General features: G+C 42.8%; 52 non-coding genes across 52 annotated transcripts; all 52 read left to right on the top strand.

Moving 5' to 3' along the window:
* Positions 1–226: 226 nt before the first annotated feature.
* trnae-cuc (transfer RNA glutamic acid (anticodon CUC)) lies at positions 227–298 on the top strand. Its single transcript has one exon. It is a non-coding gene; the product is annotated as a tRNA-Glu (tRNA).
* Positions 299–764: 466 nt separating this feature from the next.
* On the top strand, positions 765–836 carry trnae-uuc (transfer RNA glutamic acid (anticodon UUC)). The gene has a single exon. It is a non-coding gene; the product is annotated as a tRNA-Glu (tRNA).
* Positions 837–1,180: 344 nt separating this feature from the next.
* trnae-cuc (transfer RNA glutamic acid (anticodon CUC)) lies at positions 1,181–1,252 on the top strand. The gene has a single exon. It is a non-coding gene; the product is annotated as a tRNA-Glu (tRNA).
* Positions 1,253–1,718: 466 nt separating this feature from the next.
* trnae-uuc (transfer RNA glutamic acid (anticodon UUC)) lies at positions 1,719–1,790 on the top strand. The gene has a single exon. It is a non-coding gene; the product is annotated as a tRNA-Glu (tRNA).
* An 878-nt stretch (positions 1,791–2,668) lies between these two features.
* trnae-uuc (transfer RNA glutamic acid (anticodon UUC)) lies at positions 2,669–2,740 on the top strand. Its single transcript has one exon. It is a non-coding gene; the product is annotated as a tRNA-Glu (tRNA).
* Positions 2,741–3,081: 341 nt separating this feature from the next.
* Positions 3,082–3,153, top strand: trnae-cuc (transfer RNA glutamic acid (anticodon CUC)). Its single transcript has one exon. It is a non-coding gene; the product is annotated as a tRNA-Glu (tRNA).
* A 466-nt stretch (positions 3,154–3,619) lies between these two features.
* trnae-uuc (transfer RNA glutamic acid (anticodon UUC)) lies at positions 3,620–3,691 on the top strand. Its single transcript has one exon. It is a non-coding gene; the product is annotated as a tRNA-Glu (tRNA).
* A 344-nt stretch (positions 3,692–4,035) lies between these two features.
* trnae-cuc (transfer RNA glutamic acid (anticodon CUC)) lies at positions 4,036–4,107 on the top strand. Its single transcript has one exon. It is a non-coding gene; the product is annotated as a tRNA-Glu (tRNA).
* Positions 4,108–4,573: 466 nt separating this feature from the next.
* Positions 4,574–4,645, top strand: trnae-uuc (transfer RNA glutamic acid (anticodon UUC)). The gene has a single exon. It is a non-coding gene; the product is annotated as a tRNA-Glu (tRNA).
* A 341-nt stretch (positions 4,646–4,986) lies between these two features.
* trnae-cuc (transfer RNA glutamic acid (anticodon CUC)) lies at positions 4,987–5,058 on the top strand. The gene has a single exon. It is a non-coding gene; the product is annotated as a tRNA-Glu (tRNA).
* A 466-nt stretch (positions 5,059–5,524) lies between these two features.
* On the top strand, positions 5,525–5,596 carry trnae-uuc (transfer RNA glutamic acid (anticodon UUC)). The gene has a single exon. It is a non-coding gene; the product is annotated as a tRNA-Glu (tRNA).
* Positions 5,597–5,940: 344 nt separating this feature from the next.
* trnae-cuc (transfer RNA glutamic acid (anticodon CUC)) lies at positions 5,941–6,012 on the top strand. Its single transcript has one exon. It is a non-coding gene; the product is annotated as a tRNA-Glu (tRNA).
* A 454-nt stretch (positions 6,013–6,466) lies between these two features.
* On the top strand, positions 6,467–6,538 carry trnae-uuc (transfer RNA glutamic acid (anticodon UUC)). Its single transcript has one exon. It is a non-coding gene; the product is annotated as a tRNA-Glu (tRNA).
* Positions 6,539–6,890: 352 nt separating this feature from the next.
* Positions 6,891–6,962, top strand: trnae-uuc (transfer RNA glutamic acid (anticodon UUC)). Its single transcript has one exon. It is a non-coding gene; the product is annotated as a tRNA-Glu (tRNA).
* Positions 6,963–7,306: 344 nt separating this feature from the next.
* Positions 7,307–7,378, top strand: trnae-cuc (transfer RNA glutamic acid (anticodon CUC)). Its single transcript has one exon. It is a non-coding gene; the product is annotated as a tRNA-Glu (tRNA).
* A 466-nt stretch (positions 7,379–7,844) lies between these two features.
* trnae-uuc (transfer RNA glutamic acid (anticodon UUC)) lies at positions 7,845–7,916 on the top strand. Its single transcript has one exon. It is a non-coding gene; the product is annotated as a tRNA-Glu (tRNA).
* Positions 7,917–8,260: 344 nt separating this feature from the next.
* Positions 8,261–8,332, top strand: trnae-cuc (transfer RNA glutamic acid (anticodon CUC)). Its single transcript has one exon. It is a non-coding gene; the product is annotated as a tRNA-Glu (tRNA).
* Positions 8,333–8,775: 443 nt separating this feature from the next.
* On the top strand, positions 8,776–8,847 carry trnae-uuc (transfer RNA glutamic acid (anticodon UUC)). The gene has a single exon. It is a non-coding gene; the product is annotated as a tRNA-Glu (tRNA).
* A 352-nt stretch (positions 8,848–9,199) lies between these two features.
* Positions 9,200–9,271, top strand: trnae-uuc (transfer RNA glutamic acid (anticodon UUC)). Its single transcript has one exon. It is a non-coding gene; the product is annotated as a tRNA-Glu (tRNA).
* A 344-nt stretch (positions 9,272–9,615) lies between these two features.
* On the top strand, positions 9,616–9,687 carry trnae-cuc (transfer RNA glutamic acid (anticodon CUC)). The gene has a single exon. It is a non-coding gene; the product is annotated as a tRNA-Glu (tRNA).
* A 443-nt stretch (positions 9,688–10,130) lies between these two features.
* Positions 10,131–10,202, top strand: trnae-uuc (transfer RNA glutamic acid (anticodon UUC)). The gene has a single exon. It is a non-coding gene; the product is annotated as a tRNA-Glu (tRNA).
* A 768-nt stretch (positions 10,203–10,970) lies between these two features.
* trnae-cuc (transfer RNA glutamic acid (anticodon CUC)) lies at positions 10,971–11,042 on the top strand. Its single transcript has one exon. It is a non-coding gene; the product is annotated as a tRNA-Glu (tRNA).
* A 466-nt stretch (positions 11,043–11,508) lies between these two features.
* On the top strand, positions 11,509–11,580 carry trnae-uuc (transfer RNA glutamic acid (anticodon UUC)). The gene has a single exon. It is a non-coding gene; the product is annotated as a tRNA-Glu (tRNA).
* Positions 11,581–11,924: 344 nt separating this feature from the next.
* Positions 11,925–11,996, top strand: trnae-cuc (transfer RNA glutamic acid (anticodon CUC)). Its single transcript has one exon. It is a non-coding gene; the product is annotated as a tRNA-Glu (tRNA).
* A 443-nt stretch (positions 11,997–12,439) lies between these two features.
* Positions 12,440–12,511, top strand: trnae-uuc (transfer RNA glutamic acid (anticodon UUC)). The gene has a single exon. It is a non-coding gene; the product is annotated as a tRNA-Glu (tRNA).
* A 352-nt stretch (positions 12,512–12,863) lies between these two features.
* Positions 12,864–12,935, top strand: trnae-uuc (transfer RNA glutamic acid (anticodon UUC)). Its single transcript has one exon. It is a non-coding gene; the product is annotated as a tRNA-Glu (tRNA).
* Positions 12,936–13,279: 344 nt separating this feature from the next.
* trnae-cuc (transfer RNA glutamic acid (anticodon CUC)) lies at positions 13,280–13,351 on the top strand. Its single transcript has one exon. It is a non-coding gene; the product is annotated as a tRNA-Glu (tRNA).
* Positions 13,352–13,794: 443 nt separating this feature from the next.
* trnae-uuc (transfer RNA glutamic acid (anticodon UUC)) lies at positions 13,795–13,866 on the top strand. The gene has a single exon. It is a non-coding gene; the product is annotated as a tRNA-Glu (tRNA).
* Positions 13,867–14,634: 768 nt separating this feature from the next.
* On the top strand, positions 14,635–14,706 carry trnae-cuc (transfer RNA glutamic acid (anticodon CUC)). Its single transcript has one exon. It is a non-coding gene; the product is annotated as a tRNA-Glu (tRNA).
* A 466-nt stretch (positions 14,707–15,172) lies between these two features.
* On the top strand, positions 15,173–15,244 carry trnae-uuc (transfer RNA glutamic acid (anticodon UUC)). The gene has a single exon. It is a non-coding gene; the product is annotated as a tRNA-Glu (tRNA).
* A 344-nt stretch (positions 15,245–15,588) lies between these two features.
* On the top strand, positions 15,589–15,660 carry trnae-cuc (transfer RNA glutamic acid (anticodon CUC)). The gene has a single exon. It is a non-coding gene; the product is annotated as a tRNA-Glu (tRNA).
* Positions 15,661–16,115: 455 nt separating this feature from the next.
* trnae-uuc (transfer RNA glutamic acid (anticodon UUC)) lies at positions 16,116–16,187 on the top strand. The gene has a single exon. It is a non-coding gene; the product is annotated as a tRNA-Glu (tRNA).
* Positions 16,188–17,068: 881 nt separating this feature from the next.
* trnae-uuc (transfer RNA glutamic acid (anticodon UUC)) lies at positions 17,069–17,140 on the top strand. The gene has a single exon. It is a non-coding gene; the product is annotated as a tRNA-Glu (tRNA).
* Positions 17,141–17,481: 341 nt separating this feature from the next.
* Positions 17,482–17,553, top strand: trnae-cuc (transfer RNA glutamic acid (anticodon CUC)). The gene has a single exon. It is a non-coding gene; the product is annotated as a tRNA-Glu (tRNA).
* Positions 17,554–18,019: 466 nt separating this feature from the next.
* Positions 18,020–18,091, top strand: trnae-uuc (transfer RNA glutamic acid (anticodon UUC)). The gene has a single exon. It is a non-coding gene; the product is annotated as a tRNA-Glu (tRNA).
* Positions 18,092–18,973: 882 nt separating this feature from the next.
* trnae-uuc (transfer RNA glutamic acid (anticodon UUC)) lies at positions 18,974–19,045 on the top strand. Its single transcript has one exon. It is a non-coding gene; the product is annotated as a tRNA-Glu (tRNA).
* Positions 19,046–19,386: 341 nt separating this feature from the next.
* trnae-cuc (transfer RNA glutamic acid (anticodon CUC)) lies at positions 19,387–19,458 on the top strand. Its single transcript has one exon. It is a non-coding gene; the product is annotated as a tRNA-Glu (tRNA).
* Positions 19,459–19,922: 464 nt separating this feature from the next.
* Positions 19,923–19,994, top strand: trnae-uuc (transfer RNA glutamic acid (anticodon UUC)). The gene has a single exon. It is a non-coding gene; the product is annotated as a tRNA-Glu (tRNA).
* Positions 19,995–20,335: 341 nt separating this feature from the next.
* On the top strand, positions 20,336–20,407 carry trnae-cuc (transfer RNA glutamic acid (anticodon CUC)). The gene has a single exon. It is a non-coding gene; the product is annotated as a tRNA-Glu (tRNA).
* Positions 20,408–20,873: 466 nt separating this feature from the next.
* Positions 20,874–20,945, top strand: trnae-uuc (transfer RNA glutamic acid (anticodon UUC)). Its single transcript has one exon. It is a non-coding gene; the product is annotated as a tRNA-Glu (tRNA).
* A 344-nt stretch (positions 20,946–21,289) lies between these two features.
* Positions 21,290–21,361, top strand: trnae-cuc (transfer RNA glutamic acid (anticodon CUC)). The gene has a single exon. It is a non-coding gene; the product is annotated as a tRNA-Glu (tRNA).
* A 454-nt stretch (positions 21,362–21,815) lies between these two features.
* trnae-uuc (transfer RNA glutamic acid (anticodon UUC)) lies at positions 21,816–21,887 on the top strand. Its single transcript has one exon. It is a non-coding gene; the product is annotated as a tRNA-Glu (tRNA).
* Positions 21,888–22,229: 342 nt separating this feature from the next.
* On the top strand, positions 22,230–22,301 carry trnae-cuc (transfer RNA glutamic acid (anticodon CUC)). Its single transcript has one exon. It is a non-coding gene; the product is annotated as a tRNA-Glu (tRNA).
* Positions 22,302–23,183: 882 nt separating this feature from the next.
* On the top strand, positions 23,184–23,255 carry trnae-cuc (transfer RNA glutamic acid (anticodon CUC)). The gene has a single exon. It is a non-coding gene; the product is annotated as a tRNA-Glu (tRNA).
* Positions 23,256–23,722: 467 nt separating this feature from the next.
* On the top strand, positions 23,723–23,794 carry trnae-uuc (transfer RNA glutamic acid (anticodon UUC)). Its single transcript has one exon. It is a non-coding gene; the product is annotated as a tRNA-Glu (tRNA).
* A 344-nt stretch (positions 23,795–24,138) lies between these two features.
* On the top strand, positions 24,139–24,210 carry trnae-cuc (transfer RNA glutamic acid (anticodon CUC)). The gene has a single exon. It is a non-coding gene; the product is annotated as a tRNA-Glu (tRNA).
* A 454-nt stretch (positions 24,211–24,664) lies between these two features.
* On the top strand, positions 24,665–24,736 carry trnae-uuc (transfer RNA glutamic acid (anticodon UUC)). Its single transcript has one exon. It is a non-coding gene; the product is annotated as a tRNA-Glu (tRNA).
* A 352-nt stretch (positions 24,737–25,088) lies between these two features.
* Positions 25,089–25,160, top strand: trnae-cuc (transfer RNA glutamic acid (anticodon CUC)). Its single transcript has one exon. It is a non-coding gene; the product is annotated as a tRNA-Glu (tRNA).
* A 466-nt stretch (positions 25,161–25,626) lies between these two features.
* trnae-uuc (transfer RNA glutamic acid (anticodon UUC)) lies at positions 25,627–25,698 on the top strand. Its single transcript has one exon. It is a non-coding gene; the product is annotated as a tRNA-Glu (tRNA).
* Positions 25,699–26,042: 344 nt separating this feature from the next.
* Positions 26,043–26,114, top strand: trnae-cuc (transfer RNA glutamic acid (anticodon CUC)). Its single transcript has one exon. It is a non-coding gene; the product is annotated as a tRNA-Glu (tRNA).
* Positions 26,115–26,568: 454 nt separating this feature from the next.
* On the top strand, positions 26,569–26,640 carry trnae-uuc (transfer RNA glutamic acid (anticodon UUC)). Its single transcript has one exon. It is a non-coding gene; the product is annotated as a tRNA-Glu (tRNA).
* Positions 26,641–26,984: 344 nt separating this feature from the next.
* On the top strand, positions 26,985–27,056 carry trnae-cuc (transfer RNA glutamic acid (anticodon CUC)). Its single transcript has one exon. It is a non-coding gene; the product is annotated as a tRNA-Glu (tRNA).
* Positions 27,057–27,094: the final 38 nt, after the last annotated feature.

Here is a 27,094-nt window from a genome sequence, read left to right as displayed (position 1 = left end):
GGGAGAGAACACGACAGTGTATTTTAGCTTGATGCAGGTCCCTGTCTTAAACAGGCTCCTCTTTTACATGTTGTGTATATCAGGTCGACAAAGATGGTGTCTTTCACTCCCTGCTTCAAACAATCTGTCTTTTCGTTAGTACTTCTTTAAGTCATTAGATGGTGATACTTCAACTCCTGTTCAGTTTAAAGCCGTGAGAGTCCTGACCAGGTACATTTCGAACATGTCCCTGATGGTCTAGTGGCTAGGATTCGGCGCTCTCACCGCCGCGGCCCGGGTTCGATTCCCGGTCAGGGAATTAAGCTATTGAAAACTCAATTGGAATCAAATTTGGGTACATAGGAGAGCATCATGTTGATAATGAATCAGGTGGAGAATGTTACACAATCCTTATCAGTTCAGTTAAACAGGCTGGTCCTTAGTCATCCTGTGAAGGACTGATGATTGCTGTAAGTCATAGACCTATCCTGCTGTTGTATGAGAAATTAGGTCCCTGGAAGTTGAGGTGTAGAAGTTTTGTGAGCTGAATGGGGACAGAACACGACAGTGCATTGAAGCTTGATTAAAGTCCATGTCTTAAACAGGCTCCTCTTTTACATGATGGTTATATCAGTTAGACAAAGATGGCCACTTTCACCCCTTGCATCAAACAATATGTCTTCTCGTTAGTACTTCTTTAAGTCATTTGATTGTGTTACTTAAACTCCTGTTCCTTTTTATGACCATAAATTCCTGAAAAGGTGCCTTCCAAAACAGGAAAAATGTCCCTGATGGTCTAGTGGCTAGGATTCAGCGTTTTCACCGCCGCGGCCCGGGTTCGATTCCCGGTCAGGGAACTAAACTATTAAACTCTCAATAAGTGCCAAATTTGTGTTCATAGACTTGCCAATCCTGCTGATGTAAGATAAATTGGGTCCCTGGAATTTCAGGTGTAGATGTTTTGTAAGCTGAATGGGGAGAGAACACAACAGTGTATTTTAGCTTGATGCAGGTCCCTGTCTTAAACAGGCTCCTCTTTTACATGTTGTGTATATCAGGTCGACAAAGATGGTGTCTTTCACTCCCTGCTTCAAACAATCTGTCTTTTCGTTAGTACTTCTTTAAGTCATTAGATGGTGATACTTCAACTCCTGTTCATTTTAAAGCCGTGAGAGTCCTGACCAGGTACATTTCGAACATGTCCCTGATGGTCTAGTGGCTAGGATTCGGCGCTCTCACCGCCGCGGCCCGGGTTCGATTCCCGGTCAGGGAATTAAGCTATTGAAAACTCAATTGGAATCAAATTTGGGTACATAGGAGAGCATCATGTTGATAATGAATCAGGTGGAGAATGTTACACAATCCTTATCAGTTCAGTTAAACAGGCTGGTCCTTAGTCATCCTGTGAAGGACTGATGATTACTGTAAGTCATAGACCTATCCTGCTGTTGTATGAGAAATTAGGTCCCTGGAAGTTCAGGTGTAGAAGTTTTGTGAGCTGAATGGGGAGAGAACACGACAGTTAATTGAAGCTTGATGAAAGTCCATGTCTTAAACAGGCTCCTCTTTTACATGATGGTTATATCAGTTCGACAAAGATGGCCAATTTCACTCCTTGCATCAAACAATATGTCTTCTCGTTAGTACTTCTTTAAGTCATTTGATTGTGTTACTTTAACTCCTGTTCCTTTTTATGACCATAAATTCCTGAAAAGGTGCCTTCCAAAACAGGAAAAATGTCCCTGATGGTCTAGTGGCTAGGATTCGGAGTTTTCACCGCCGCGGCCCGGGTTCGATTCCCGGTCAGGGAACTAAACTATTAAACTCTCAATAAGTGCCAAATTTGTGTTCATAGACTTGCCAATCCTGCTGATGTAAGACAAATTGGGTCCCTGGAAGTTCAGGTGTAGATGTTTTGTAAGCTGAATGGGGAGAGAACACAACAGTGTATTTTAGCTTGATGCAGGTCCCTGTCTTAAACAGGCTCCTCTTTTACATGGTGTGTATATCAGGTCGAAAAGGTTGTTTTTCACTCCCTGCTTCAAACAATCTGTTTTCTCGTTAGTACATCTTTAAGTCATTAGATGGTGGTACTTCAACTCCTGGTTATTTTAAAGCCGTTAGAGTCCTGACCAGGTACATTTCGAACATGTCCCTGATGGTCTAGTGGCTAGGATTCGGCGCTCTCACCGCCGCGGCCTGGGTTGATTCCCGGTCAGGGAATTAAGCTATTGAAAACTCAATTGTAATCAATTTTGGGTACATAGGAGAGCATCATGTTGATAATGAATCAGGTGGAGAATGTTACACAATCCTTATCAGTTCAGTTAAACAGACTGGTCCTTAGTCATCCTGTGAAGGACTGATGATTACTGTAAGTCATAGACCTATCCTGCTGTTGTATGAGAAATTAGGTCCCTGGAAGTTCAGGTGTAGAAGTTTTGTGAGCTGAATGGGGAGAGAACACGACAGTTAATTGAAGCTTGATGAAAGTCCATGTCTTAAACAGGCTCCACTTTTACATGATGGTTATATCAGTTCGACAAAGATGGCCAATTTCACTCCTTGCATCAAACAATATGTCTTCTCGTTAGTACTTCTTTAAGTCATTTGATTGTGTTACTTTAACTCCTGTTCCTTTTTATGACCATAAATTCCTGAAAAGGTGCCTTCCAAAACAGGAAAAATGTCCCTGATGGTCTAGTGGCTAGGATTCGGCGTTTTCACCGCCGCGGCCCGGGTTCGATTCCCGGTCAGGGAAGTAAACTATTAAACTCTCAATAAGTGCCAAATTTGTGTTCATAGACTTGCCAATCCTGCTGATGTAAGACAAATTGGGTCCCTGGAAGTTCAGGTGTAGATGTTTTGTAAGCTGAATGGGGAGAGAACACAACAGTGTATTTTAGCTTGATGCAGGTCCCTGTCTTAAACAGGCTCCTCTTTTACATGGTGTGTATATCAGGTCGAAAAGGTTGTTTTTCACTCCCTGCTTCAAACAATCTGTTTTCTCGTTAGTACTTCTTTAAGTCATTAGATGGTGGTACTTCAACTCCTGGTTATTTTAAAGCCGTTAGAGTCCTGACCAGGTACATTTCGAACATGTCCCTGATGGTCTAGTGGCTAGGATTCGGCGCTCTCACCGCCGCGGCCCGGGTTCGATTCCCGGTCAGGGAATTAAGCTATTGAAAACTCAATTGGAATCAAATTTGGGTACATAGGAGAGCATCATGTTGATAATGAATCAGGTGGAGAATGTTACACAATCCTTATCAGTTCAGTTAAACAGGCTGGTCCTTAGTCATCCTGTGAAGGACTGATGATTGCTGTAAGTCATAGACCTATCCTGCTGTTGTATGAGAAATTAGGTCCCTGGAAGTTGAGGTGTAGAAGTTTTGTGAGCTGAATGGGGAGAGAACACGACAGTGCATTGAAGCTTGATTAAAGTCCATGTCTTAAACAGGCTCCTCTTTTACATGATGGTTATATCAGTTAGACAAAGATGGCCACTTTCACCCCTTGCATCAAACAATATGTCTTCTCGTTAGTACTTCTTTAAGTCATTTGATTGTGTTACTTAAACTCCTGTTCCTTTTTATGACCATAAATTCCTGAAAAGGTGCCTTCCAAAACAGGAAAAATGTCCCTGATGGTCTAGTGGCTAGGATTCAGCGTTTTCACCGCCGCGGCCCGGGTTCGATTCCTGGTCAGGGAACTAAACTATTAAACTCTCAATAAGTGCCCAATTTGTGTTCATAGACTTGCCAATCCTGCTGATGTAAGATAAATTGGGTCCCTGGAAGTTCAGGTGTAGATGTTTTATAAGCTGAATGGGGAGAGAACACAACAGTGTATTTTAGCTTGATGCAGGTCCCTGTCTTAAACAGGCTCCTCTTTTACATGTTGTGTATATCAGGTCGACAAAGATGGTGTCTTTCACTCCCTGCTTCAAACAATCTGTCTTTTCGTTAGTACTTCTTTAAGTCATTAGATGGTGATACTTCAACTCCTGTTCATTTTAAAGCCGTGAGAGTCCTGACCAGGTACATTTCGAACATGTCCCTGATGGTCTAGTGGCTAGGATTCGGCGCTCTCACCGCCGCGGCCCGGGTTCGATTCCCGGTCAGGGAATTAAGCTATTGAAAACTCAATTGGAATCAAATTTGGGTACATAGGAGAGCATCATGTTGATAATGAATCAGGTGGAGAATGTTACACAATCCTTATCAGTTCAGTTAAACAGACTGGTCCTTAGTCATCCTGTGAAGGACTGATGATTACTGTAAGTCATAGACCTATCCTGCTGTTGTATGAGAAATTAGGTCCCTGGAAGTTCAGTTGTAGAAGTTTTGTGAGCTGAATGGGGAGAGAACACGACAATGCATTGAAGCTTGATGAAGGTCCATGTCTTAAACAGGCTCCTCTTTTACATGATGGTTATATCAGTTCGACCAAGATGGCCACTTTCACCCCTTGCATCAAACAATATGTCTTCTCGTTAGTACTTCTTTAAGTCATTTGATTGTGTTACTTTAACTCCTGTTCCTTTTTATGACCATAAATTCTTGAAAAGGTGCCTTCCAAAACAGGAACAATGTCCCTGATGGTCTACTGGCTAGGATTCGGCGTTTTCACCGCCGCGGCCCGGGTTCGATTCCCGGTCAGGGAAGTAAACTATTAAACTCTCAATAAGTGCCAAATTTGTGTTCATAGACTTGCCAATCCTGCTGATGTAAGATAAATTGGGTCCCTGGAAGTTCAGGTGTAGATGTTTTGTAAGCTGAATGGGGAGAGAACACAACAGTGTATTTTAGCTTGATGCAGGTCCCTGTCTTAAACAGGCTCCTCTTTTACATGATGGTTATATCAGGTCGAAAAGGTTGTTTTTCACTCCCTGCTTCAAACAATCTGTCTTCTCGTTAGTACTTCTTTAAGTCATTAGATGGTGATACTTCAACTCCTGGTTATTTTAAAGCCGTTAGAGTCCTGACCAGGTACATTTCGAACATGTCCCTGATGTTCTAGTGGCTAGGATTCGGCGCTCTCACCGCCGCGGCCCGGGTTCGATTCCCGGTCAGGGAATTAAGCTATTGAAAACTCAATTGGAATCAAATTTGGGTACATAGGAGAGCATCATGTTGATAATGAATCAGGTGGAGAATGTTACACAATCCTTATCAGTTCAGTTAAACAGGCTGGTCCTTAGTCATCCTGTGAAGGACTGATGATTACTGTAAGTCATAGACCTATCCTGCTGTTGTATGAGAAATTAGGTCCCTGGAAGTTCATGTGTAGAAGTTTTGTGAGCTGAATGGGGAGAGAACACGACAGTAAATTGAAGCTTGATGAAAGTCCATGTCTTAAACAGGCTCCTCTTTTACATGATGGCTATATCAGGTCGACAAAGATGGCCACTTTCACTCCCTGCATCAAACAATATGTCTTCTCGTTAGTACTTCTTTAAGTCATTTGATTGTGTTACTTTAACTCCTGTTCCTTTTTATGACCATAAATTCCTGAAAAGGTGCCTTCCAAAACAGGAAAAATGTCCCTGATGGTCTAGTGGCTAGGATTCGGCGTTTTCACCGCCGCGGCCCGGGTTCGATTCCCGGTCAGGGAACTAAACTATTAAACTCTCAATAAGTGCCAAATTTATGTGCATAGACTTGCCAATCCTGCTGATGTAAGATAAATTGGGTCCCTGGAAGTTCAGTTGTAGATCTTTTGTGAGCTGAATGGGGAGAGAACACGACAGTGTATTTTAGCTTGATGCAGGTCCATGTCTTAAACAGGCTCCTCTCTTACATGGTGTGTATATCAGGTCGACAAAGATGGTGTCTTTCACTCCCTGCTTCAAACAATCTGTCTTCTCGTTAGTACTTCATTAAGTAATTAGATGGTGGTACTTCAACTCCTGGTTATTTTAAAGCCGTGAGAGTCCTGACCAGGTACATATCGAACATGTCCCTGATGGTCTAGTGGCTAGGATTCGGCGCTCTCACCGCCGCGGCCCGGGTTCGATTCCCGGTCAGGGAATTAAGCTATTGGAATCAAATTTGGGTACATAGGAGAGCATCATGTTGATAATGAATCAGGTGGAGAATGTTACACAATCCTTATCAGTTCAGTTAAACAGGCTGGTCCTTAGTCATCCTGTGAAGGACTGATGATTGCTGTAAGTCATAGACCTATCCTGCTGTTGTATGAGAAATTAGGTCCCTGGAAGTTGAGGTGTAGAAGTTTCATGAGCTGAATGGGGAGAGAACACGACAGTGCATTGAAGCTTGATTAAAGTCCATGTCTTAAACAGGCTCCTCTTTTAAATGATGGTTATATCAGTTCGACAAAGATGGCCACTTTCACCCCTTGCATCAAACAATATGTCTTCTCGTTAGTACTTCTTTAAGTCATTTGATTGTGTTACTTTAACTCCTGTTCCTTTTTATGACCATAAAGTCCTGAAAAGGTGCCTTCCAAAATAGGTAAAATGTCCCTGATGGTCTAGTGGCTAGGATTTGGTGTTTTCACCGCCGCGGCCCGGGTTCGATTCCCGGTCAGGGAACTAAACTTTTAAACTCTCAATAAGTGCCAAATTTGTGTTCATAGACTTGCCAATCCTGCTGATGTAAGACAAATTGGGTCCCTGGAAGTTCAGGTGTAGATGTTTTGTAAGCTGAATGGGGAGAGAACACAACAGTGTATTTTAGCTTGATGCAGGTCCCTGTCTTAAACAGGCTCCTCTTTTACATGATGGTTATATCAGTTCGACCAAGATGGCCAATTTCACTCCTTGCATCAAACAATATGTCTTCTCGTTAGTACTTCTTTAAGTCATTTGATTGTGTTACTTTAACTCCTGTTCCTTTTTATGACCATAAATTCCTGAAAAGGTGCCTTCCAAAACAGGAAAAATGTCCCCGATGGTCTAGTGGCTAGGATTCGGCGTTTTCACCGCCGCGGCCCGGGTTCGATTCCCGGTCAGGGAAGTAAACTATTAAACTCTCAATAAGTGCCAAATTTGTGTTCATAGACTTGCCAATCCTGCTGATGTAAGATAAATTGGGTCCCTGGAAGTTCAGTTGTAGATCTTTTGTGAGCTGAATGGGGAGAGAACACGACAGTGTATTTTAGCTTGATGCAGGTCCATGTCTTAAACAGGCTCCTCTTTTACATGGTGTGTATATCAGGTCGACAAAGATGGTGTCTTTCACTCCCTGCTTCAAACAATCTGTCTTCTCGTTAGTACTTCTTTAAGTCATTAGATGGTGGTACTTCAACTCCTGGTTATTTTAAAGCCATGAGAGTCCTGACCAGGTACATATCGAACATGTCCCTGATGGTGTAGTGGCTTGGATTTGGCGCTCTCACCGCCGCGGCCCGGGTTCGATTCCCGGTCAGGGAATTAAGCTATTGATATCTCAATTGGAATCAAATTTGGGTACATAGGAGAGCATCATGTTGATAATGAATCAGGTGGAGAATGTTACACAATCCTTATCAGTTCAGTTAAACAGGCTGGTCCTTAGTCATCCTGTGAAGGACTGATGATTGCTGTAAGTCATAGACCTATCCTACTGTTGTATGAGAAATTAGGTCCCTGGAAGTTGAGGTGTAGAAGTTTCGTGAGCTGAATGGGGAGAGAACACGACAGTAAATTGAAGCTTGATGAAATTCCATGTCTTAAACAGGCTCCTCTTTTAAATGATGGTTATATCAGTTCGACAAAGAAGGCCACTTTCACCCCTTGCATCAAACAATATGTCTTCTCGTTAGTACTTCTTTAAGTCATTTGATTGTGTTACTTTAACTCCTGTTCCTTTTTATGACCATAAATTCCTGAAAAGGTGCCTTCCAAAACAGGAAAAATGTCCCTGATGGTCTAGTGGCTAGGATTCGGCGTTTTCACCGCCGCGGCCCGGGTTCGATTCCCGGTCAGGGAACTAAACTATTAAACTCTCAATAAGTGCCAAATTTGTGTTCATAGACTTGCCAATCCTGCTGATGTAAGACAAATTGGGTCCCTGGAAGTTCAGTTGTAGATCTTTTGTGAGCTGAATGGGGAGAGAACACGACAGTGTATTTTAGCTTGATGCAGGTCCATGTCTTAAACAGGCTCCTCTTTTACATGGTGTGTATATCAGGTCGACAAAGATGGTGTCTTTCACTCCCTGCTTCAAACAATCTGTCTTCTCGTTAGTACTTCTTTAAGTCATTAGATGGTGGTACTTCAACTCCTGGTTATTTTAAAGCCGTGAGAGTCCTGACCAGGTACATATCGAACATGTCCCTGATGGTCTAGTGGCTAGGATTCGGCGCTCTCACCGCCGCGGCCCGGGTTCGATTCCCGGTCAGGGAATTAAGCTATTGGAATCAAATTTGGGTACATAGGAGAGCATCATGTTGATAATGAATCAGGTGGAGAATGTTACACAATCCTTATCAGTTCAGTTAAACAGGCTGGTCCTTAGTCATCCTGTGAAGGACTGATGATTGCTGTAAGTCATAGACCTATCCTGCTGTTGTATGAGAAATTAGGTCCCTGGAAGTTGAGGTGTAGAAGTTTCATGAGCTGAATGGGGAGAGAACACGACACTTGATTAAAGTCCATGTCTTAAACAGGCTCCTCTTTTAAATGATGGTTATATCAGTTCGACAAAGATGGCCACTTTCACCCCTTGCATCAAACAATATGTCTTCTCGTTAGTACTTCTTTAAGTCATTTGATTGTGTTACTTTAACTCCTGTTCCTTTTTATGACCATAAAGTCCTGAAAAGGTGCCTTCCAAAATAGGTAAAATGTCCCTGATGGTCTAGTGGCTAGGATTCGGCGTTTTCACCGCCGCGGCCCGGGTTCGATTCCCGGTCAGGGAACTAAACTTTTAAACTCTCAATAAGTGCCAAATTTGTGTTCATAGACTTGCCAATCCTGCTGATGTAAGACAAATTGGGTCCCTGGAAGTTCAGGTGTAGATGTTTTGTAAGCTGAATGGGGAGAGAACACAACAGTGTATTTTAGCTTGATGCAGGTCCCTGTCTTAAACAGGCTCCTCATTTACATGATGGTTATATCAGTTCGACCAAGATGGCCAATTTCACCCCTTGCATCAAACAATATGTCTTCTCGTTAGTACTTCTTTAAGTCATTTGATTGTGTTACTTTAACTCCTGTTCCTTTTTATGACCATAAATTCCTGAAAAGGTGCCTTCCAAAACAGGAAAAATGTCCCCGATGGTCTAGTGGCTAGGATTCGGCGTTTTCACCGCCGCGGCCCGGGTTCGATTCCCGGTCAGGGAACTAAACTATTAAACTCTCAATAAGTGCCAAATTTGTGTTCATAGACTTGCCAATCCTGCTGATGTAAGATAAATTGGGTCCCTGGAAGTTAAGGTGTAGATCTTTTGTGAGCTGAATGGGGAGAGAACACGACAGTGTATTTTAGCTTGATGCAGGTCCATGTCTTAAACAGGCTCCTCTTTTACATGGTGTGTATATCAGGTCGACAAAGATGGTGTCTTTCACTCCCTGCTTCAAACAATCTGTCTTCTCGTTAGTACTTCTTTAAGTCATTAGATGGTGGTACTTCAACTCCTGGTTATTTTAAAGCCGTGAGAGTCCTGACCAGGTACATATCGAACATGTCCCTGATGGTCTAGTCGCTAGGATTCGGCGCTCTCACCGCCGCGGCCCGGGTTCGATTCCCGGTCAGGGAATTAAGCTATTGGAATCAAATTTGGGTACATAGGAGAGCATCATGTTGATAATGAATCAGGTGGAGAATGTTACACAATCCTTATCAGTTCAGTTAAACAGGCTGGTCCTTAGTCATCCTGTGAAGGACTGATGATTGCTGTAAGTCATAGACCTATCCTGCTGTTGTATGAGAAATTAGGTCCCTGGAAGTTGAGGTGTAGAAGTTTCATGAGCTGAATGGGGAGAGAACACGACACTTGATTAAAGTCCATGTCTTAAACAGGCTCCTCTTTTAAATGATGGTTATATCAGTTCGACAAAGATGGCCACTTTCACCCCTTGCATCAAACAATATGTCTTCTCGTTAGTACTTCTTTAAGTCATTTGATTGTGTTACTTTAACTCCTGTTCCTTTTTATGACCATAAAGTCCTGAAAAGGTGCCTTCCAAAATAGGTAAAATGTCCCTGATGGTCTAGTGGCTAGGATTCGGCGTTTTCACCGCCGCGGCCCGGGTTCGATTCCCGGTCAGGGCACTAAACTTTTAAACTCTCAATAAGTGCCAAATTTGTGTTCATAGACTTGCCAATCCTGCTGATGTAAGACAAATTGGGTCCCTGGAAGTTCAGGTGTAGATGTTTTGTAAGCTGAATGGGGAGAGAACACAACAGTGTATTTTAGCTTGATGCAGGTCCCTGTCTTAAACAGGCTCCTCATTTACATGATGGTTATATCAGTTCGACCAAGATGGCCAATTTCACTCCTTGCATCAAACAATATGTCTTCTCGTTAGTACTTCTTTAAGTCATTTGATTGTGTTACTTTAACTCCTGTTCCTTTTTATGACCATAAATTCCTGAAAAGGTGCCTTCCAAAACAGGAAAAATGTCCCCGATGGTCTAGTGGCTAGGATTCGGCGTTTTCACAGCCGCGGCCCGGGTTCGATTCCCGGTCAGGGAAGTAAACTATTAAACTCTCAATAAGTGCCAAATTTGTGTTCATAGACTTGCCAATCCTGCTGATGTAAGATAAATTGGGTCCCTGGAAGTTAAGGTGTAGATCTTTTGTGAGCTGAATGGGGAGAGAACACGACAGTGTATTTTAGCTTGATGCAGGTCCATGTCTTAAACAGGCTCCTCTTTTACATGGTGTGTATATCAGGTCGACAAAGATGGTGTCTTTCACTCCCTGCTTCAAACAATCTGTCTTCTCGTTAGTACTTCTTTAAGTCATTAGATGGTGGTACTTCAACTCCTGGTTATTTTAAAGACGTGAGAGTCCTGACCAGGTACATTTCGAACATGTCCCTGATGGTCTAGTGGCTAGGATTCGGCGCTCTCACCGCCGCGGCCCGTGTTCGATTCCTGGTCAGGGAATTAAGCTATTGAAAACTCAATTGGAATCAAATTTGGGTACATAGGAGAGCATCATGTTGATAATGAATCAGGTGGAGAATGTTACACAATCCTTATCAGTTCAGTTAAACAGACTGGTCCTTAGTCATCCTGTGAAGGACTGATGATTACTGTAAGTCATAGACCTATCCTGCTGTTGTATGAGAAATTAGGTCCCTGGAAGTTGAGGTGTAGAAGTTTCGTGAGCTGAATGGGGAGAGAACACGACAGTAAATTGAAGCTTGATGAAATTCCATGTCTTAAACAGGCTCCTCTTTTAAATGATGGTTATATCAGTTCGACAAAGAAGGCCACTTTCACCCCTTGCATCAAACAATATGTCTTCTCGTTAGTACTTCTTTAAGTCATTTGATTGTGTTACTTTAACTCCTGTTCCTTTTTATGACCATAAATTCCTGAAAAGGTGCCTTCCAAAACAGGAAAAATGTCCCTGATGGTCTAGTGGCTAGGATTCGGCGTTTTCACCGCCGCGGCCCGGGTTCGATTCCCGGTCAGGGAACTAAACTATTAAACTCTCAATAAGTGCCAAATTTGTGTTCATAGACTTGCCAATCCTGCTGATGTAAGACAAATTGGGTCCCTGGAAGTTCAGTTGTAGATCTTTTGTGAGCTGAATGGGGAGAGAACACGACAGTGTATTTTAGCTTGATGCAGGTCCATGTCTTAAACAGGCTCCTCTTTTACATGGTGTGTATATCAGGTCGACAAAGATGGTGTCTTTCACTCCCTGCTTCAAACAATCTGTCTTCTCGTTAGTACTTCTTTAAGTCATTAGATGGTGGTACTTCAACTCCTGGTTATTTTAAAGCCGTGAGAGTCCTGACCAGGTACATATCGAACATGTCCCTGATGGTCTAGTGGCTAGGATTCGGCGCTCTCACCGCCGCGGCCCGGGTTCGATTCCCGGTCAGGGAATTAAGCTATTGGAATCAAATTTGGGTACATAGGAGAGCATCATGTTGATAATGAATCAGGTGGAGAATGTTACACAATCCTTATCAGTTCAGTTAAACAGGCTGGTCCTTAGTCATCCTGTGAAGGACTGATGATTGCTGTAAGTCATAGACCTATCCTGCTGTTGTATGAGAAATTAGGTCCCTGGAAGTTGAGGTGTAGAAGTTTCATGAGCTGAATGGGGAGAGAACACGACACTTGATTAAAGTCCATGTCTTAAACAGGCTCCTCTTTTAAATGATGGTTATATCAGTTCGACAAAGATGGCCACTTTCACCCCTTGCATCAAACAATATGTCTTCTCGTTAGTACTTCTTTAAGTCATTTGATTGTGTTACTTTAACTCCTGTTCCTTTTTATGACCATAAAGTCCTGAAAAGGTGCCTTCCAAAATAGGTAAAATGTCCCTGATGGTCTAGTGGCTAGGATTCGGCGTTTTCACCGCCGCGGCCCGGGTTCGATTCCCGGTCAGGGAACTAAACTTTTAAACTCTCAATAAGTGCCAAATTTGTGTTCATAGACTTGCCAATCCTGCTGATGTAAGACAAATTGGGTCCCTGGAAGTTCAGGTGTAGATGTTTTGTAAGCTGAATGGGGAGAGAACACAACAGTGTATTTTAGCTTGATGCAGGTCCCTGTCTTAAACAGGCTCCTCATTTACATGATGGTTATATCAGTTCGACCAAGATGGCCAATTTCACCCCTTGCATCAAACAATATGTCTTCTCGTTAGTACTTCTTTAAGTCATTTGATTGTGTTACTTTAACTCCTGTTCCTTTTTATGACCATAAATTCCTGAAAAGGTGCCTTCCAAAACAGGAAAAATGTCCCCGATGGTCTAGTGGCTAGGATTCGGCGTTTTCACCGCCGCGGCCCGGGTTCGATTCCCGGTCAGGGAACTAAACTATTAAACTCTCAATAAGTGCCAAATTTGTGTTCATAGACTTGCCAATCCTGCTGATGTAAGATAAATTGGGTCCCTGGAAGTTAAGGTGTAGATCTTTTGTGAGCTGAATGGGGAGAGAACACGACAGTGTATTTTAGCTTGATGCAGGTCCATGTCTTAAACAGGCTCCTCTTTTACATGGTGTGTATATCAGGTCGACAAAGATGGTGTCTTTCACTCCCTGCTTCAAACAATCTGTCTTCTCGTTAGTACTTCTTTAAGTCATTAGATGGTGGTACTTCAACTCCTGGTTATTTTAAAGCCGTGAGAGTCCTGACCAGGTACATATCGAACATGTCCCTGATGGTCTAGTCGCTAGGATTCGGCGCTCTCACCGCCGCGGCCCGGGTTCGATTCCCGGTCAGGGAATTAAGCTATTGGAATCAAATTTGGGTACATAGGAGAGCATCATGTTGATAATGAATCAGGTGGAGAATGTTACACAATCCTTATCAGTTCAGTTAAACAGGCTGGTCCTTAGTCATCCTGTGAAGGACTGATGATTGCTGTAAGTCATAGACCTATCCTGCTGTTGTATGAGAAATTAGGTCCCTGGAAGTTGAGGTGTAGAAGTTTCATGAGCTGAATGGGGAGAGAACACGACACTTGATTAAAGTCCATGTCTTAAACAGGCTCCTCTTTTAAATGATGGTTATATCAGTTCGACAAAGATGGCCACTTTCACCCCTTGCATCAAACAATATGTCTTCTCGTTAGTACTTCTTTAAGTCATTTGATTGTGTTACTTTAACTCCTGTTCCTTTTTATGACCATAAAGTCCTGAAAAGGTGCCTTCCAAAATAGGTAAAATGTCCCTGATGGTCTAGTGGCTAGGATTCGGCGTTTTCACCGCCGCGGCCCGGGTTCGATTCCCGGTCAGGGCACTAAACTTTTAAACTCTCAATAAGTGCCAAATTTGTGTTCATAGACTTGCCAATCCTGCTGATGTAAGACAAATTGGGTCCCTGGAAGTTCAGGTGTAGATGTTTTGTAAGCTGAATGGGGAGAGAACACAACAGTGTATTTTAGCTTGATGCAGGTCCCTGTCTTAAACAGGCTCCTCATTTACATGATGGTTATATCAGTTCGACCAAGATGGCCAATTTCACTCCTTGCATCAAACAATATGTCTTCTCGTTAGTACTTCTTTAAGTCATTTCATTGTGTTACTTTAACTCCTGTTCCTTTTTATGACCATAAATTCCTGAAAAGGTGCCTTCCAAAACAGGAAAAATGTCCCCGATGGTCTAGTGGCTAGGATTCGGCGTTTTCACAGCCGCGGCCCGGGTTCGATTCCCGGTCAGGGAAGTAAACTATTAAACTCTCAATAAGTGCCAAATTTGTGTTCATAGACTTGCCAATCCTGCTGATGTAAGATAAATTGGGTCCCTGGAAGTTAAGGTGTAGATCTTTTGTGAGCTGAATGGGGAGAGAACACGACAGTGTATTTTAGCTTGATGCAGGTCCATGTCTTAAACAGGCTCCTCTTTTACATGGTGTGTATATCAGGTCGACAAAGATGGTGTCTTTCACTCCCTGCTTCAAACAATCTGTCTTCTCGTTAGTACTTCTTTAAGTCATTAGATGGTGGTACTTCAACTCCTGGTTATTTTAAAGACGTGAGAGTCCTGACCAGGTACATTTCGAACATGTCCCTGATGGTCTAGTGGCTAGGATTCGGCGCTCTCACCGCCGCGGCCCGTGTTCGATTCCTGGTCAGGGAATTAAGCTATTGAAAACTCAATTGGAATCAAATTTGGGTACATAGGAGAGCATCATGTTGATAATGAATCAGGTGGAGAATGTTACACAATCCTTATCAGTTCAGTTAAACAGGCTGGTCCTTAGTCATCCTGTGAAGGACTGATGATTGCTGTAAGTCACAGACCTTTCCTGCTGTTGTATGAGAAATTAAGTCCTTGGAAGTTGAGGTGTAGAAGTTTTGTTAGCTGAATGGGGAGAGAACACTACAGTGCATTGAAGCTTGATGAAAGTCCATGTCTTAAACAGGCTGCTCTTTTACATGATGGTTATATCAGGTCGACAAAGGTGGCCACTTTCACTCCCTGCATCAAACAATATGTCTTCTCGTTAGTACTTCTTTAAGTCATTTGATTGTGTTACTTTAACTCCTGTTCCTTTTTATGACCATAAATTCCTGAAAAGGTGCCTTCCAAAACAGGAAAAATGTCCCTGATGGTCTAGTGGCTAGGATTCGGCGTTTTCACCGCTGCGGCCCTGGTTCGATTCCCGGTCAGGGAACTAAACTATTAAACTCTCAATAAGTGCCAAATTTGTGTTCATAGACTTGCCAATCCTGCTGATGTAAGATAAATTGGGTCCCTGGAAGTTCAGTTGTAGATCTTTTGTGAGCCGAATGGGGAGAGAACACGACAGTGTATTTTAGCTTGATGCAGGTCCATGTCTTAAACAGGCTCCTCTTTTACATGGTGTGTATATCAGGTCGACAAAGATGGTGTCTTTCACTCCCTGCTTCAAACAATCTGTCTTCTCGTTAGTACTTCTTTAAGTCATTAGATGGTGGTACTTCAACTCCTGGTTATTTTAAAGCCGTGAGAGTCCTGACCAGGTACATATCGAACATGTCCCTGATGGTCTAGTCGCTAGGATTCGGCGCTCTCACCGCCGCGGCCCGGGTTCGATTCCCGGTCAGGGAATTAAGCTATTGGAATCAAATTTGGGTACATAGGAGAGCATCATGTTGATAATGAATCAGGTGGAGAATGTTACACAATCCTTATCAGTTCAGTTAAACAGGCTGGTCCTTAGTCATCCTGTGAAGGACTGATGATTGCTGTAAGTCATAGACCTATCCTGCTGTTGTATGAGAAATTAGGTCCCTGGAAGTTGAGGTGTAGAAGTTTCGTGAGCTGAATGGGGAGAGAACACGACAGTGCATTGAAGCTTGATTAAAGTCCATGTCTTAAACAGGCTCCTCTTTTAAATGATGGTTATATCAGTTCGACAAAGATGGCCACTTTCACCCCTTGCATCAAACAATATGTCTTCTCGTTAGTACTTCTTTAAGTCATTTGATTGTGTTACTTTAACTCCTGTTCCTTTTTATGACCATAAATTCCTGAAAAGGGTGCCTTGCAAAACAGGAAAAATGTCCCTGATGGTCTAGTGGCTAGGATTCGGCGTTTTCACCGCCGCGGCCCGGGTTCGATTCCCGGTCAGGGAACTAAACTATTAAACTCTCAATAAGTGCCAAATTTGTGTTCATAGACTTGCCAATCCTGCTGATGTAAGACAAATTGGGTCCCTGGAAGTTCAGGTGTAGATGTTTTGTAAGCTGAATGGGGAGAGAACACAACAGTGTATTTTAGCTTGATGCAGGTCCCTGTCTTAAGCAGGCTCCTCTTTTACATGTTGTGTATATCAGGTCGACAAAGATGGTGTCTTTCACTCCCTGCTTCAAACAATCTGTCTTCTCGTTAGTACTTCTTTAAGTCATTAGATGGTGGTACTTCAACTCCTGGTTATTTTAAAGACGTGAGAGTCCTGACCAGGTACATTTCCAACATGTCCCTGATGGTCTAGTGGCTAGGATTCGGCGCTCTCACCGCCGCGGCCCGGGTTCGATCTCGGTCAGGGAATTAAGCTATTGAAAACTCAATTGGAATCAAATTTGGGTACATAGGAGAGCATCATGTTGATAATGAATCAGGTGGAGAATGTTACACAATCCTTATCAGTTCAGTTAAACAGACTGGTCCTTAGTCATCCTGTGAAGGACTGATGATAACTGTAAGTCATAGACCTATCCTGCTGTTGTATGAGAAATTAGGTCCCTGGAAGTTCAGGTGTAGAAGTTTTGTGAGCTGAATGGGGAGAGAACACGACAGTTAATTGAAGCTTGATGAAAGTCCATGTCTTAAACAGGCTCCTCTTTTACATGATGGTTATATCAGTTCGACAAAGATGGCCAATTTCACTCCTTGCATCAAACAATATGTCTTCTCGTTAGTACTTCTTTAAGTCATTTGATTGTGTTACTTTAACTCCTGTTCCTTTTTATGACCATAAATTCCTGAAAAGGTGCCTTCCAAAACAGGAAAAATGTCCCTGATGGTCTAGTGGCTAGGATTCGGCGTTTTCACCGCCGCGGCCCGTGTTCGATTCCCGGTCAGGGAAGTAAACTATTAAACTCTCAATAATTGCCAAATTTGTGTTCATAGACTTGACAATCCTGCTGATGTAAGACAAATTGGGTCCCTGGAAGTTCAGGTGTAGATGTTTTGTAAGCTGAATGGGGAGAGAACACAACAGTGTATTTTAGCTTGATGCAGGTCCCTGTCTTAAACAGGCTCCTCTTTTACATGGTGTGTATATCAGGTCGAAAAGGTTGTTTTTCACTCCCTGCTTCAAACAATCTGTTTTCTCGTTAGTACTTCTTTAAGTCATTAGATGGTGGTACTTCAACTCCTGGTTATTTTAAAGCCGTTAGAGTCCTGACCAGGTACATTTCGAACATGTCCCTGATGGTCTAGTGGCTAGGATTCGGCGCTCTCACCGCCGCGGCCCGGGTTCGATTCCCGGTCAGGGAATTAAGCTATTGAAAACTCAATTGGAATCAAATTTGGGTACATAGGAGAGCATCATGTTGATAATGAATCAGGTGGAGAATGTTACACAATCCTTATCAGTTCAGTTAAACAGGCTGGTCCTTAGTCATCCTGTGAAGGACTGATGATTGCTGTAAGTCATAGACCTATCCTGCTGTTGTATGAGAAATTAGGTCCCTGGAAGTTGAGGTGTAGAAGTTTTGTGAGCTGAATGGGGAGAGAACACGACAGTGCATTGAAGCTTGATTAAAGTCCATGTCTTAAACAGGCTCCTCTTTTACATGATGGTTATATCAGTTAGACAAAGATGGCCACTTTCACTCACTGCATCAAACAATATGTCTTCTCGTTAGTACTTCTTTAAGTCATTTGATTGTGTTACTTTAACTCCTGTTCCTTTTTATGACCATAAAGTCCTGAAAAGGTGCCTTCCAAAACAGGAAAAATGTCCCTGATGGTCTAGTGGCTAGGATTCGGCGTTTTCACCGCCGCGGCCCGGGTTCGATTCCCGGTCAGGGAACTAAACTATTAAACTCTCAATAAGTGCCAAATTTATGTGCATAGACTTGCCAATCCTGCTGATGTAAGATAAATTGGGTCCCTGGAAGTTCAGTTGTAGATCTTTTGTGAGCTGAATGGGGAGAGAACACGACAGTGTATTTTAGCTTGATGCAGGTCCATGTCTTAAACAGGCTCCTCTTTTACATGGTGTGTATATCAGGTCGACAAAGATGGTGTCTTTCACTCCCTGCTTCAAACAATCTGTCTTCTCGTTAGTACTTCATTAAGTCATTAGATGGTGGTACTTCAACTCCTGGTTATTTTAAAGCCGTGAGAGTCCTGACAAGGTACATATCGAACATGTCCCTTATGGTTTAGTGGCTAGGATTCGGCGCTCTCACCGCCGCGGACCGCGTTCGATTCCCGGTCAGGGAATTAAGCTATTGAAATCTCAATTGGAATCAAATTTGGGTACATAGGAGAGCATCATGTTGATAATGAATCAGGTGGAGAATGTTACACAATCCTTATCAGTTCAGTTAAACAGGCTGGTCCTTGGTCATCCTGTGAAGGACTGATGATTGCTGTAAGTAATAGACCTATCCTGCTGTTGTATGAGAAATTAGGTCCCTGGAAGTTGAGGTGTAGAAGTTTTGTGAGCTGAATGGGGAGAGAACACGACAATGCATTGAAGCTTGATGAAGGTCCATGTCTTAAACAGGCTCCTCTTTTACATGATGGTTATATCAGTTCGACAAAGATGGCCACTTTCACCCCTTGCATCAAACAATATGTCTTCTCGTTAGTACTTCTTTAAGTCATTTGATTGTGTTACTTTAACTCCTGTTCCTTTTTATGACCATAAATTCCTGAAAAGGTGCCTTCCAAAACAGGAAAAATGTCCCTGATGGTCTAGTGGCTAGGATTCGGCGTTTTCACAGCCGCGGCCCGGGTTCGATTCCCGGTCAGGGAACTAAACTATTAAACTCTCAATAAGTGCCAAATTTGTGTTCATAGACTTGCCAATCCTGCTGATGTAAGACAAATTGGGTCCCTGGAAGTTCAGGTGTAGATGTTTTGTAAGCTGAATGGGGAGAGAACACAACAGTGTATTTTAGCTTGATGCAGGTCCCTGTCTTAAACAGGCTCCTCTTTTACATGTTGTGTATATCAGGTCGAAAAGGTTGTTTTTCACTCCCTGCTTCAAACAATCTGTTTTCTCGTTAGTACTTCTTTAAGTCATTAGATGGTGGTACTTCAACTCCTGGTTATTTTAAAGCCGTTAGAGTCCTGACCAGGTACATTTCGAACATGTCCCTGATGGTCTAGTGGCTAGGATTCGGCGCTCTCACCGCCGCGGCTCGGGTTCGATTCCCGGTCAGGGAATTAAGCTATTAAACTCAATTGGAATCAAATTTGGGTACATAGGAGAGCATCATGTTGATAATGAATCAGGTGGAGAATGTTACACAATCCTTATCAGTTCAGTTAAACAGGCTGGTCCTTAGTCATCCTGTGAAGGACTGATGATTGCTGTAAGTCATAGACCTATCCTGCTGTTGTATGAGAAATTAGGTCCCTGGAAGTTGAGGTGTAGAAGTTTTGTGAGCTGAATGGGGAGAGAACACGACAGTGCATTGAAGCTTGATGAAAGTCCATGTCTTAAACAGGCTCCTCTTTTACATGATGGTTATATCAGTTCGACAAAGATGGCCAATTTCACTCCTTGCATCAAACAATATGTCTTCTCGTTAGTACTTCTTTAAGTCATTTGATTGTGTTACTTTAACTCCTGTTCCTTTTTATGACCATAAATTCCTGAAAAGGTGCCTTCCAAAACAGGAAAAATGTCCCTGATGATCTAGTGGCTAGGATTCTGCGTTTTCACCGCCGCGGCCCGGGTTCGATTCCCGGTCAGGGAACTAAACTATTAAACTCTCAATAAGTGCCAAATTTGTGTTCATAGACTTGCCAATCCTGCTGATGTAAGATAAATTGGGTCCCTGGAAGTTAAGGTGTAGATGTTTGGAAGCTGAATGGGGAGAGAACAACAACAGTGTATTTTAGCTTGATGCAGGTCCATGTCTTAAACAGGCTCCTCTTTTACATGGTGTGTATATCAGGTCGAAAAGGTTGTTTTTCACTCCCTGCTTCAAACAATCTGTCTTCTCGTTAGTACTTCTTTAAGTCATTAGATGGTGGTACTTCAACTCCTGGTTATTTTAAAGCCGTTAGAGTCCTGACCAGGTACATTTCGAACATGTCCCTGATGGTCTAGTGGCTAGGATTCGGCGCTCTCACTGCCGCGGCCCGGGTTCGATTCCCGGTCAGGGAATTAAGCTATTGAAAACTCAATTGGAATCAAATTTGGGTACATAGGAGAGCATCATGTTGATAATGAATCAGGTGGAGAATGTTACACAATCCTTATCAGTTCAGTTAAACAGGCTGGTCCTTAGTCATCCTGTGAAGGACTGATGATTGCTGTAAGTCATAGACCTATCCTGCTGTTGTATGAGAAATTAGGTCCCTGGAAGTTGAGGTGTAGAAGTTTCGTGAGCTGAATGGGGAGAGAACACGACAGTGCATTGAAGCTTGATTAAAGTCCATGTCTTAAACAGGCTCCTCTTTTAAATGATGGTTATATCAGTTCGACAAAGATGGCCACTTTCACCCCTTGCATCAAACAATATGTCTTCTCGTTAGTACTTCTTTAAGTCATTTGATTGTGTTACTTTAACTCCTGTTCCTTTTTATGACCACAAATTCCTGAAAAGGTGCCTTCCAAAACAGGAAAAATGTCCCTGATGGTCTAGTGGCTAGGATTCGGCGTTTTCACCGCCGCGGCCCGGGTTCGATTCCTGGTCAGGGAACTAAACTATTAAACTCTCAATAAGTGCCAAATTTGTGTTCATAGACTTGCCAATCCTGCTGATGTAAGATATATTGGGTCCCTGGAAGTTCAGTTGTAGATCTTTTGTGAGCTGAATGGGGAGAGAACACGACAGTGTATTTTAGCTTGATGCAGGTCCATGTCTTAAACAGGCTCCTCTTTTACATGGTGTGTATATCAGGTCGACAAAGATGGTGTCTTTCACTCCCTGCTTCAAACAATCTGTCTTCTCGTTAGTACTTCTTTAAGTCATTAGATGGTGGTACTTCAACTCCTGGTTATTTTAAAGCTGTGAGAGTCCTGACCAGGTACATATCGAACATGTCCCTGATGGTCTAGTGACTAGGATTCGGCGCTCTCACCGCCGCGGCCCGGGTTCGATTCCCGGTCAGGGAATTAAGCTATTGGAATCAAATTTGGGTACATAGGAGAGCATCATGTTGATAATGAATCAGGTGGAGAATGTTACACAATCCTTATCAGTTCAGTTAAACAGGCTGGTCCTTAGTCATCCTGTGAAGGACTGATGATTGCTGTAAGTCATAGACCTATCCTGCTGTTGTATGAGAAATTAGGTCCCTAAAAGTTGAGGTGTAGAAGTTTCGTGAGCTGAATGGGGAGAGAACACGACAGTGCATTGAAGCTTGATTAAAGTCCATGTCTTAAACAGGCTCCTCTTTTACATGATGGTTATATCAGTTCGACAAAGATGGCCACTTTCACCCCTTGCATCAAACAAGATGTCTTCTCGTTAGTACTTCTTTAAGTCATTTGATTGTGTTACTTTAACTCCTGTTCCTTTGTATGACCATAAATTCCTGAAAAGGTGCCTTCCAAAACAGGAAAAATGTCCCTGATGGTCTAGTGGCTAGGATTCGGCGTTTTCACCGCCGCGGCCCGGGTTCGATTCCCGGTCAGGGAACTAAACTATTAAACTCTCAATAAGTGCCAAATTTGTGTTCATAGACTTGCAAATCCTGCTGATGTAAGATAAATTGGGTCCCTGGAAGTTAAGGTGTAGATGTTTTGTAAGCTGAATGGGGAGAGAACAACAACAGTGTATTTTAGCTTGATGCAGGTCCATGTCTTAAACAGGCTCCTCTTTTACATGGTGTGTATATCAGGTCGAAAAGGTTGTTTTTCACTCCCTGCTTCAAACAATCTGTCTTCTCGTTAGTACTTCTTTAAGTCATTAGATCGTGGTACTTCAACTCCTGGTTATTTTAAAGCCGTTAGAGTCCTGACCAGGTACATTTCGAACATGTCCCTGATGGTCTAGTGGCTAGGATTCGGCGCTCTCACCGCCGCGGCCCGGGTTCGATTCCCGGTCAGGGAATTAAGCTATTGAAAACTCAATTGGAATCAAATTTGGGTACATAGGAGAGCATCATGTTGATAATGAATCAGGTGGAGAATGTTACACAATCCTTATCAGTTCAGTTAAACAGGCTGGTCCTTAGTCATCCTGTGAAGGACTGATGATTGCTGTAAGTCATAGAACTATCTTGCTGTTGTATGAGAAATTAGGTCCCTGGAAGTTGAGGTGTAGAAGTTTTGTGAGCTGAATGGGGAGAGAACACGACAGTGCATTGAAGCTTGATGAAAGTCCATGTCTTAAACAGGCTCCTCTTTTACATGATGGTTATATCAGTTCGACCAAGATGGCCAATTTCACTCCTTGCATCAAACAATATGTCTTCTCGTAAGTACTTCTTTAAGTCATTTGATTGTGTTACTTTAACTCCTGTTCCTTTTTATGACCATAAATTCCTGAAAAGGTGCCTTCCAAAACAGGAAAAATGTCCCTGATGGTCTAGTGGCTAGGATTCGGCCTTTTCACCGCCGCGGCCCGTGTTCGATTCCCGGTCAGGGAAGTAAACTATTAAACTCTCAATAAGTGCCAAATTTGTGTTCATAGACTTGCCAATCCTGCTGATGTAAGATAAATTGGGTCCCTGGAAGTTAAGGTGTAGATCTTTTGTGAGCTGAATGGGGAGAGAACACGACAGTGTATTTCAGCTTGATGCAGGTCCATGTCTTAAACAGGCTCCTCTTTTACATGGTGTGTATATCAGGTCGACAAAGATGGTGTCTTTCACTCCCTGCTTCAAACAATCTGTCTTCTCGTTAGTACTTCTTTAAGTCATTAGATGGTGGTACTTCAACTGCTGGTTATTTTAAAGCCGTGAGAGTCCTGACTAGGTACATTTCGAACATGTCCCTGATGGTCTAGTGGCTAGGATTCGGCGCTCTCACCGCCGCGGCCCGGGTTCGATTCCCGGTCAGGGAATTAAGCTATTGAAAACTCAATTGGAATCAAACTTGGGTACATAGGAGAGCATCATGTTGATAATGAATCAGGTGGAGAATGTTACACAATCCTTATCAGTTCAGTTAAACAGGCTGGTCCTTAGTCATCCTGTGAAGGACTGATGATTGCTGTAAGTCATAGACCTATCCTGCTGTTGTATGAGAAATTAGGTCCCTGGAAGTTGAGGTTGTAGAAGTTTTGTGAGCTGAATGGGGAGAGAACACGACAGTGCATTGAAGCTTGATTAAAGTCCATGTCTTAAACAGGCTCCTCTTTTACATGATGGTTATATCAGTTCGACAAAGATGGCCACTTTCACTCCCTGCATCAAACAATATGTCTTCTCGTTAGTACTTCTTTAAGTCATTTGATTGTGTTACTTTAACTCCTGTTCCTTTTTATGACCATAAATTCCTGAAAAGGTGCCTTCCAAAACAGGAAAAATGTCCCTGATGGTCTAGTGGCTAGGATTCGGCGTTTTCACCGCCGCGGCCCGGGTCCGATTCCCGGTCAGGGAACTAAACTATTAAACTCTCAATAAGTGCCAAATTTGTGTTCATAGACTTGCCAATCCTGCTGATGTAAGATAAATTGGGTCCCTGGAAGTCCAGTTGTAGATCTTTTGTGAGCTGAATGGGGAGAGAACACGACAGTGTATTTTAGCTTGATGCAGGTCCATGTCTTAAACAGGCTCCTCTTTTACATGGTGTGTATATCAGGTCGACAAAGATGGTGTCTTTCACTCCCTGCTTCAAACAATCTTTCTTCTCGTTAGTACTTCTTTGAGTCATTAGATGTTGGTACTTCAACTCCTGGTTATTTTAAAGCCGTGAGAGTCCTGACTAGGTACATTTCGAACATGTCCCTGATGGTCTAGTGGCTAGGATTCGGCGCTCTCACCGCCGCGGCCCGGGTTCGATTCCCGGTCAGGGAATTAAGCTATTGGAATCAAATTTGGGTACATAGGAGAGCATCATGTTGATAATGAATCAGGTGGAGAATGTTACACAATCCTTATCAGTTCAGTTAAACAGGCTGGTCCTTAGTCATCCTGTGAAGGACTGATGATTGCTGTAAGTCATAGACCTATCCTGCTGTTGTATGAGAAATTAGGTCCCTGGAAGTTGAGGTGTAGAAGTTTCGTGAGCTGAATGGGGAGAGAACACGACAGTGCATTGAAGCTTGATTAAAGTCCATGTCTTAAACAGGCTCCTCTTTTAAATGATGGTTATATCAGTTCGACAAAGATGGCCACTTTCACCCCTTGCATCAAACAATATGTCTTCTCGTTAGTACTTCTTTAAGTCATTTGATTGTGTTACTTTAACTCCTGTTCCTTTTTATGACCATAAATTCCTGAAAAGGTGCCTTCCAAAACAGGTAAAATGTCCCTGATGGTCTAGTGGCTAGGATTCGGCGTTTTCACCGCCGCGGCCCGGGTTCGATTCCCGGTCAGGGAACTAAACTATTAAACTCTCAATAAGTGCCAAATTTGTGTTCATAGACTTGCCAATCCTGCTGATGTAAGACAAATTGGGTCCCTGGAAGTTCAGGTGTAGATGTTTTGTAAGCTGAATGGGGAGAGAACACAACAGTGTATTTTAGCTTGATGCAGGTCCCTGTCTTAAACAGGCTCCTCTTTTACATGATGGTTATATCAGTTCGACCAAGATGGCCAATTTCACTCCTTGCATCAAACAATATGTCTTCTCGTTAGTACTTCTTTAAGTCATTTGATTGTGTTACTTTAACTCCTGTTCCTTTTTATGACCATAAATTCCTGAAAAGGTGCCTTCCAAAACAGGAAAAATGTCCCCGATGGTCTAGTGGCTAGGATTCGGCGCTCTCACCGCCGCGGCCCGGGTTCGATTCCCGGTCAGGGAATTAAGCTATTGAAAACTCAATTGGAATCAAATTTGGGTACATAAGAGAGCATCATGTTGATAATGAATCAGGTGGAGAATGTTACACAATCCTTATCAGTTCAGTTAAACAGGCTGGTCCTTAGTCATCCTGTGAAGGACTGATGATTGCTGTAAGTCATAGACCTATCCTGCTGTTGTATGAGAAATTAGGTCCCTGGAAGTTGAGGTGTAGAAGTTTTGTGAGCTGAATGGGGAGAGAACACGACAGTGCATTGAAGCTTGATGAAAGTCCATGTCTTAAACAGGCTCCTCTTTTACATGATGGTTATATCAGTTCGACCAAGATGGCCAATTTCACTCCTTGCATCAAACAATATGTCTTCTCGTTAGTACTTCTTTAAGTCATTTGATTGTGTTACTTTAACTCCTGTTCCTTTTTATGACCATAAATTCCTGAAAAGGTGCCTTCCAAAACAGGAAAAATGTCCCTGATGGTCTAGTGGCTAGGATTCGGCGTTTTCACCGCCGCGGCCCGGGTTCGATTCCCGGTCAGGGAAGTAAACTATTAAACTCTCAATAAGTGCCAAATTTGTGTTCATAGACTTGCCAATCCTGCTGATGTAAGATAAATTGGGTCCCTGGAAGTTAAGGTGTAGATCTTTTGTGAGCTGAATGGGGAGAGAACACGACAGTGTATTTTAGCTTGATGCAGGTCCATGTCTTAAACAGGCTCCTCTTTTACATGGTGTGTATATCAGGTCGACAAAGATGGTGTCTTTCACTCCCTGCTTCAAACAATCTGTCTTCTCGTTAGTACTTCTTTAAGTCATTAGATGGTGGTACTTCAACTCCTGGTTATTTTAAAAACGTGAGAGTCCTGACCAGGTAAATTTCGAACATGTCCCTGATGGTCTAGTGGCTAGGATTCGGCGCTCTCACCGCCGCGGCCCGGGTTCGATTCCCGGTCAGGGAATTAAGCTATTGGAATCAAATTTGGGTACATAGGAGAGCATCATGTTGATAATGAATCAGGTGGAGAATGTTACACAATCCTTATCAGTTCAGTTAAACAGGCTGGTCCTTAGTCATCCTGTGAAGGACTGATGATTGCTGTAAGTCATAGACCTATCCTGCTGTTGTATGAGAAATTAGGTCCCTGGAAGTTGAGGTGTAGAAGTTTCGTGAGCTGAATGGGGAGAGAACACGACAGTGCATTGAAGCTTGATTAAAGTCCATGTCTTAAACAGGCTCCTCTTTTAAATGATGGTTATATCAGTTCGACAAAGATGGCCACTTTCACCCCTTGCATCAAACAATATGTCTTCTCGTTAGTACTTCTTTAAGTCATTTGATTGTGTTACTTTAACTCCTGTTCCTTTTTATGACCATAAATTCCTGAAAAGGTGCCTTCCAAAACAGGAAAAATGTCCCTGATGGTCTAGTGGCTAGGATTCGGCGTTTTCACCGCCGCGGCCCGGGTTCGATTCCTGGTCAGGGAACTAAACTATTAAACTCTCAATAAGTGCCAAATTTGTGTTCATAGACTTGCCAATCCTGCTGATGTAAGATAAATTGGGTCCCTGGAAGTTCAGTTGTAGATCTTTTGTGAGCTGAATGGGGAGAGAACACGACAGTGTATTTTAGCTTGATGCAGGTCCATGTCTTAAACAGGCTCCTCTTTTACATGGTGTGTATATCAGGTCGACAAAGATGGTGTCTTTCACTCCCTGCTTCAAACAATCTGTCTTCTCGTTAGTACTTCTTTAAGTCATTAGATGGTGGTACTTCAACTCCTGGTAATTTTAAAGCCATGAGAGTCCTGACCAGGTATATATCAAACATGTCCCTGATGGTCTAGTGGCTAGGATTCGGCGCTCTCACCGCCGCGGCCCGGGTTCGATTCCCGGTCAGGGAATTAAGCTATTGGAATCAAATTTGGGTACATAGGAGAGC

The sequence above is a fragment of the Platichthys flesus genome, chromosome 2 (genome assembly GCF_949316205.1).
Source record: "Platichthys flesus chromosome 2, fPlaFle2.1, whole genome shotgun sequence".
Taxonomy (NCBI): domain Eukaryota; kingdom Metazoa; phylum Chordata; class Actinopteri; order Pleuronectiformes; family Pleuronectidae; genus Platichthys; species Platichthys flesus.
This window is presented reverse-complemented; position numbering and strand designations above follow the sequence as displayed.